Below are 7,834 nucleotides of genomic sequence, written 5' to 3' on the forward strand. Positions count from 1 at the left end.
GCATCGGCGGATACCCACCGGTGGGCGGAAGAGTAGCCGGTGAAGAAAGTCAACAGCTATACGTGAGCAGACGGGGAGTAGGCGTAGAACAAGAGCCACGTGTAATTAAGTGGAAGAGACTTTTTAAATTTCCTCTCAATGGACATTGTTGCAGCTAAGGTGGGTGCTTTATTCTCCTCATTGATGAACATAGATCAATGGAATATATATCTGAGCCTCATTTTTTCTGTTTACATAGTGAACAGCAGTTCCATTTTAAGTAGTGAACAACAGTCATATAGGCCAATGTACAAACAGAAAACTATGTTTTGTGGTTCTGAAGTCATTCTAATGTGTATTTTACAAGAGTTGTCTCATTATCCGTTGGAGCTAATTTTTTACATGGTTTCATAAAAAATTATTTTAAAATTTATGAATATTTCTTTGTATTTGTATGAGACTCGGAGTGGGCTCCACTAGTCTTATAGGGCAATGTACACACATGAAAGCTATATTATGTTTTGTGGTCTTAAGTCATTCTAATGTGTGTAGTCCAAGAGTTGTGTTGTTATTATCATCAACTGGTACACCATGAGATAGTATAGTAGCTGTGCCACACAAGTATACATAGGTGATATTGTATAGACAAGGCAAAGCCTCTTGGCCTCCTCCATACAGTACCCATTTACGTTTCCTGATATGGTTTTTTTTGGGTATATTTTTCATTAGTTTTATCGAGTCCCTATCTACATTACTGATTTTTTGTTTTTGTTTTTGTTTGCTGTGTTTTTGCTGGGATGGTTTCGTTCTCTGTTTTTTATAGGGCTTTCTAAGGGGCCTTGTTCTAATTCTAAAAAAATTAACCAGCTTGGTTGTGAAATCACCAAAATCGGACCAAACTCTCCTTTGATCCCATGTAGCCATGTAGGGGTGCCACACGGTCTTCATTAAGTTACCAAACAAGCTCGAGTCAGAAATTTAAGCTCGTTCCATCAACAAGCCAACCTCAACACGTTTAGTTGTTTAGTTAATTAGCGTTGATTTAATTATTTCCTCATGCGAATCTATCGCTCCGTGTTCATAAAACATATATAAACAAAAACCTCTCAAGAGATAGATGCTATCAACCTTTTTGAGGTTAGTCCAAATGAAGCATTTGCTCGTGCTTTTTAAGTGGGGCCTGCTAGTGGACGGTGATTTTATGATCCCTCGGAATTAGTCGAAGTACATGTAAGCTGCTCCGAACACCTGATTATTAAAAGAAAACGTATGTAAACAAACGCTAAGCAGATATACAAATGGGGCAGATGCCATTTTCGACCACGGGCCTCTATCAAGGATTCTACAAGGTAAAACAACACTGAATAAATTACAGTCGAAGCTTACCCAAGGAAAAAAAAAATTACAGTCGAAGTTCAGTCAAGATGTAAAAAAACATAAGATTTTCTATGTATATTAAAAAAAAAACCCATCTTTAATGATTCTTTTTTTTTTTTTTTAACATATCTTCGATGAATCGGTTTTGAAAAAACTTATCTAAAGACAAAAAAACGAATAAAGAAAGAAATAATTTTTGCACTCTCTTTTTACTCTCTTACACTACTTCTATTGTTTTTACTCACATGAAATTATTAAACTACCATTTTTTATGAATTTACTTTCACATGTAGAAGGCATTTTTATCTTTTCACGTCAAAAAAAAAAAAAATACAAGAAATTGAGCGCGAGAGAACAAAAGAAGAGTGCAAAATTATTTACCGTAAAAATACTCCAAAATTAATTTTCCTATAATAACATGAAATGTTTTAGGGTATTTTTAGGGAGTATTGATTCTGGCACTCCCCAGAGGATTGGCGAAATCACTACCATATTTTTTTGGCCAGAGAAATGTTTTTGGAGTATTTCGGAAACCTTGACAGATCGGAAAATTTTTCAGTGCCCGGTGGTTATCACGTGGTGCTCACTTGGCGCATTCAAGACGTTTATTGTATTTTTGGACGGCTTGAATTTAAAGAGAAAAAAATGAGGTAAAGTGTTGGAGGAGAGATTATTCCATGCCCCCGGGGCATAGTCACGTGGTGCCCCAGGGCTTTTTGCACCACAAATTTCAGTGTGAGCTATTGAAATGTGTGGTGCAGAAAGCTCCGAGGGCACCACGTGGCTATGCCTTTGAGGCATAGTATAATTTTTCCACGTGGGATATATAGCACGTACAAAATTTTCAGAAAAGATCTGATTTCAGAGAACACCATTATCATCCACCCCTACACATAATCACCAAAACGGCATGTGTCCTAAAACTACCCACCGCTACCTGCAAAAAGAAAGAAAGACAAGATAGAAATAAAGTTAAAAGCATGGAAACGAGCGATTTTTCAATACGGAACGGGTATATCCTGCGTGGTACTTACTAGGCACATCTAAGTCATTCAATATATTTTTGGATGGCTCGGATTGAAACGTTCTCTCTCCTCTCACCCTAATACTTTCTCCCTCTCCAAATTTGAGCCATTTAAATACGCAATAGACGGCTCAGATGCGTGAAAAACACCACGTGGTACCCGCGCTCGGCACTGAAATTTTTTCCGAAAAGCCTGCAATTAATAAAGCCAGCCAAAAACACAAGGAGGGTTTCCAACCCAGAATTGAACGAGGCCTCACTCACTCACAGAGATGGGGAAGCCAGTTTCTGTATACAAAAACATGAAGCCGATGATTTCATCTCCAGTGCCTCAAAAAATCAACCACCCTTCGTGTGTGTGTGTGTGTGTGTGTGTTTCTGATCTCTTATCTGTATTTGCTTTCTGTTTTCCTGTTAATATTTGATCAATGTGTATATATGTATGCATATATGTATATGTGTATGTGCAGAGAGAGAGAGAGAGCGAGAATGGGGATTGGAGTAATATCCAACCATCTTTGCTTGGCTTTCTGTTGTTCTCTCTCTCTCTCTCTCTCTCTCTCTCTCTCTACATATATCAGGAGCAGCAGCAACCAAACCAAGCTGCTTAAACCCACAACCCAAAAAACTGTTGTTTAAAGAGGCTGCGATGGAGATATTTTTTTGGGTTCAAAAATCAGGAGTTGAGGTCCGACACGTTTATTGGCGGGGCAACCCATTGCAGCCATGGCGGAGTCACTGTCTTGATTCAGGTAGATCTAAGCCTCAACCTCTCTTTCGTAAACCCACATGCACATATGAACCCGTTTTTTCCATTGGGTTTAATAGAATTGTTTATTGGCTCTGTTTTCCTATTTTGTTGGAATGTTCTTTTTGCCCTGTTTTTCAATTTTGCTTTTTTTTTTTGGCTTTGTTTGTTTAGGACGCTTTTTTGCTCTATTTTGAGTAATTTGGAAAACAGAGCCAATAAACAATTCTATTAAAGAAAAGGTCGTTTTGTTTGTTTAGGACGCTTTTTTGCTTATCAATGTTCTTTTCCTATAGAAAAAGAAAAGAAAGGAAGGGAAGTTATTTTTTTCTTGTTTTGCATTGAGAAGAAACAAGAAAGAAAATTACAAAAACAAAGAAAAAATTTCCTCCGCACTTTCCTTTCTTCTTCGTTTTTTTTTTTCCCCCCTTTCTTTTTCTCAAGTTCCAAACAAGTGGAAAATGAGATTTTTATTTTATTTTCCCCCACTTTTTAAGTTGTCAAAAGGCAGCAGAAATTATTTGGAATAGCAAGTTTACGGACCCACTATGCATCAGATTAGCATTTGAGCCGAAAGTCGGGGTGGAATTTCTACTGATTATTTTTTTCCAAAAGGAAAATCGTCTCTGTGTATGCTTTAGAACTTTGCGTATGTACAGGCATACAGCTGAAAGAGTGTGATGGGAAACTCCTGAATTCAAAATGAGGCTCAATTAGATCAGAAGGTTATTTATCAAGAAGATTTGAGTTCTATTAACAAAATTAGTAGGCCATTTTTGAAAATATGTGGGCCTGGTTGCGAAGGATTTTATTTGGTAATTGCGGTCACATCAAGTGCATGACCGCTTTTTATTTTTTTGCTGCTGATTTTATCACTCTTTTTTTTGTTAACACGACTCTCCTGCAAGTGTATTTTTGGTGCAAAAATACATTTGCAGGAAAGTGGCGTTAACAAAAATACACTTGCAGTGGAGTGCCGTTAAAAAAAAAAAGAAATGACAAAATCATTTTATTATTATTATTATTATCTTTTCTTCTGGGGAAAATTTCACTGACCTCCCCTGAGGTTTCTGACACCGACAGATACCTCCCCTGAGGTATTTGAAATATCACTGCCCTCCCCTCCTTTGGCTGACAATGCCAAAGGACCCCCTTCCCATCAATTTAACTCAGACGCCGTTAAGTTGAGCTGAAAGTTAAACCCGAAAAGACGAAATTACCCTTAGGTATTTAAAGTCACACTGGGAGATTTTTTCTCTTCCATTCGATACGCTCTAACGCAGAGAGAGAGAGAGAGAGAGAGAGAGAGAGAGAGAGAGAGAGAAGAGAAGAAGAAGAAGAAGAAACGATGAGGAACGATGCCGATCAAATGACGTAAGAAGACGATGACACAATGATGCTCCAACTCTCGAAGAACTCTTCAACGCTGCTTCTTTAAGCTAATACAGGTAACCATTTAAACCCTAAATAGTGTATGTATGTTTCAGTGGAACATCTTCCTGAGAAGTTCAAGCAATCCTTGATGATATTTTGTCCCTCTCTAGGAATGTTGATTTTATCTTCTCTTGGTGTAATCGTAATGTCAACCGATGTGCCCATTAGATTGCTAGCAAAAGTAGATGGGGGCTTTTTTTCTTTTATTTCCCCATGTAATCTTCCATCTGAGCTTGGCGTCCGACTAGATTTCTAATACATCTGCCTTTCAAAAAAAAAAAAAGTGAATGTATGTTTGTTAGATTTTCGTTCTTTTTTCTTTTCTTTTTTAAAGTTTGTTTCTTGGTTTTCTAGTAAAATCTGCAGGGATAAAAAATTTAGGGCTTTGCATGTTTTACATTTGGAATGGTTTGAAATAGGATTTGATTACTCGGTCAAGGGATGGTCTTCTCCGCCTCTCGCTACCCTGTTCCGGCATGATTTAGAAGTTAAGGTATTCTCTTTTATTAGTCAAAAGACATATTTAAACCCTAAGCGAAAACAGAGGGGCTTTGGAATCCCTACTCCATTTTTTCTAGAAATGCTAACCTCTTTTCGGAACTAGTTAGTAATGGGCTTTCCATCCATTCCCTACTCTCTCTAATCTGATCCGTAACTTCCATATGTAGACGAGAAAAGAAAGGGGATTGGCGAATCAATTGGTAGAGATCCTGGTTGGTATTCTTAGGATTTCAGTTCAGTGGTGTTAAATTTTGTGCAAAAATAAAGAAATTCCTGTAAAATTGGTAAGTTTGGGTTTCAGAATTTGGGGCTTTTCTGTTCCCTTGATATGGCTGTAATCCGAGCTTTTTTTGGTTTAGTGTTGTTATATTTAGTGTAATCCATCATGTGAAATCAAATTAGTTTAGTTACAGAAAAATTTGGGGCTTTTTTGTTTTCCCTTTGATATGGGTGCAATCCATGTATTTTTTTGGGGGGGTGTTTTTGGTTCAGTACATGTCAATTTTTTTTTTTTGTTTTTGCTTGATATGACTGTAATCCTTTGAGATCTGTACATGTAACAAGTAGCAAACCAATGACTATTGGAATTACGTTTGTTGTAATCCTTTTACATTTTTTTTTTCGATTTTCTACTGTAATATGAATAGTTAGGGTTAACAAAATTTGGGGCTTTCATGGTTTGGATATTTTGGGATTTTGGGACTTTTCTGTTTTTCCTTTGATATGGCTGTAATCCATGTATTTTTTGGGATTTTTTTTTGTTGGTGTTTTTGTTTCTCAAGTAAGAAGTACTTTTTTTTTTAACAAGTGTACTTAATTTCATTACTTGTAGGTTATAGTTTCATGTGCTTATATATCTATTGGAACAAATTTAGGAAAATCAAGTGCGTACATCACAAACACAGTCTTCACAGTGTGTCACTCAAAGCCACCCATCGGAGGGGTCTCTTTTCTAAGTGAGCAGCAAGTATTTCAATTGGTTATTACATGTATTTACTTTCAATCATCTTGTAATAGTCCAGTCACACTTTGCTTTGCAGATGATATGAAGTTTAGGCCTTTTTTGTGAGCTGACTGGACATATTGAAGACTCACTTTCGGTATATGGTACTATAGGGCTAATGTGGTTGTATATTTAGATACCACTTTTTTTGTATAGTGCAGATTACCAACAGTTTAATGTGGCCTTGACTTGGATACCACTTTTTTGTGTAGGGCAAAATAGATTCAATACTTTTGTGATCTTGTGTTGGATGCAACTTTATGTATAGCCCTGGTAATTATGTGATTTAGCCCTGTTATGTAATATGGATGACTTTAAACTTCAAACTTATATCTTTTGACTGCTATTTGGATATATGGAATTTGCATATAATGGCAAAGAAGTTTACATTTCATTAATTTTGACTTGCATTACATGCTTGGACACAGAATAATAGTGTTTGGACACTTAGATACTTGCTTGGGCACATAACACTTGAACACTTGCTTACATTTATTTCATTAGGATAATTAGCAGTACCTATTCTTGTATCTAGGTATTGCATTTGATGTAGTTGAAGAGAATCCATGGTTTCTTGAGCAACACAAGTTTTAGGAGGAAAAAAAAGAAAGAGGAGATGTGAGAAATGTGATGAATACTGGGTTCTTATCTCGTTATTTATGCCTCTATTTTTTCTTTATCTTTCCTGGGTGTTCTCACTTGTGAAATAAAAGTAGGTGTGGTGCTATATTTATTGGAAAGGAGAGTAAGGGTGGGGGTAATATAGGTATATTACAAGTTAGTGTACAATGACATCATCTTTTTCATCCAATTTTCAGCTGTAGTTTAACGGAGGGGGGGTCCTTTGGCATTGTCAGCCAAAGGAGGGGAGGGCAGTGATATTTCAGAAACCTCAGGGGAGGTATCTGTCAGTGTCAGAAACCTCAGGGGAGGTCAGTGAAATTTGCCCTTTCTTCTGTGTTGTTCTTGCTGCTAGGGTAATGTACTAGGATAACAGTGAGATTTCCCAGTTGGAAAAGGCTGTGATGATACTACTTTTCGTATAGCGGGATGCTGCAACCCATTTTCTTGGCGGGGCAATTTTGCCATAAGAGAGGAAAAATTAGGTGTGGCTCCGCCTGTTCCCCCACCCGCTCACGTATATCTGTTAGCTGGTTTCGTTCACTGACTACTCTTTCGCCCTCCAGTGGGCATCCGCTGCTATTCTTCTGCCCACCATCGACCGCTCACGTATATATTTTAGCTAGATTTATTCACTGGCTACTCTTTTGCCCTTCAGTGGCACTCTTTTGCTACTCGTCCGTCCACCAGCGGCACTCTTTTGCTCTCCAGTGGGCACCCGCCGCTACTCTTTTGCCCACCAGTAGGTGCCCACCGGAGGCGGAAGAGTAGCCAATGAATGAAGCTAGCTAACAGATATATGTGAACGGGCGGGAGAACAAGCGGAGCGACACCTAATTAGTGGAAGAGACTTTTTGAATTTCCTTTCAACGGGCTTTGTTGCAGCCAAGGTGGGTGCTTTATTCTCTTCATTGATCAAAATAGATCAATGGAATAGATATCTGAGCCGGCTCATTTTTCTGTTTACATAGTGAACAACAGTCGTGTAGAGCAATGTGCAGAAATAAAAGTATGTTTTGTGGTTTTGAAGATTCTAATGTGTATTTCACAAGAGTTGTCTCATTATTAACATCAACCGGTACACCACGAGATAATGGATACATAGGTGATATCGTGTAGGCAAAGCAAAACTATCGATCTTTGAGGT

The 7,834-nt window shown here is 37.8% G+C and overlaps 1 long non-coding RNA gene across 1 annotated transcript; it reads left to right on the forward strand.

Annotated features, from left to right (window-relative positions):
* Positions 1–4,168: 4,168 nt before the first annotated feature.
* LOC131303916 (uncharacterized) lies at positions 4,169–6,464 on the forward strand. Its single transcript, XR_009192259.1, has 3 exons — positions 4,169–4,576; positions 5,939–6,019; positions 6,104–6,464. It is a non-coding gene; the product is annotated as an uncharacterized LOC131303916 (long non-coding RNA).
* The last annotated feature ends 1,370 nt before the right edge of the window (positions 6,465–7,834 follow it).

Source organism: Rhododendron vialii, chromosome 1a, assembly GCF_030253575.1.
Source record: "Rhododendron vialii isolate Sample 1 chromosome 1a, ASM3025357v1".
NCBI classification, from domain to species: Eukaryota; Viridiplantae; Streptophyta; class Magnoliopsida; order Ericales; family Ericaceae; genus Rhododendron; species Rhododendron vialii.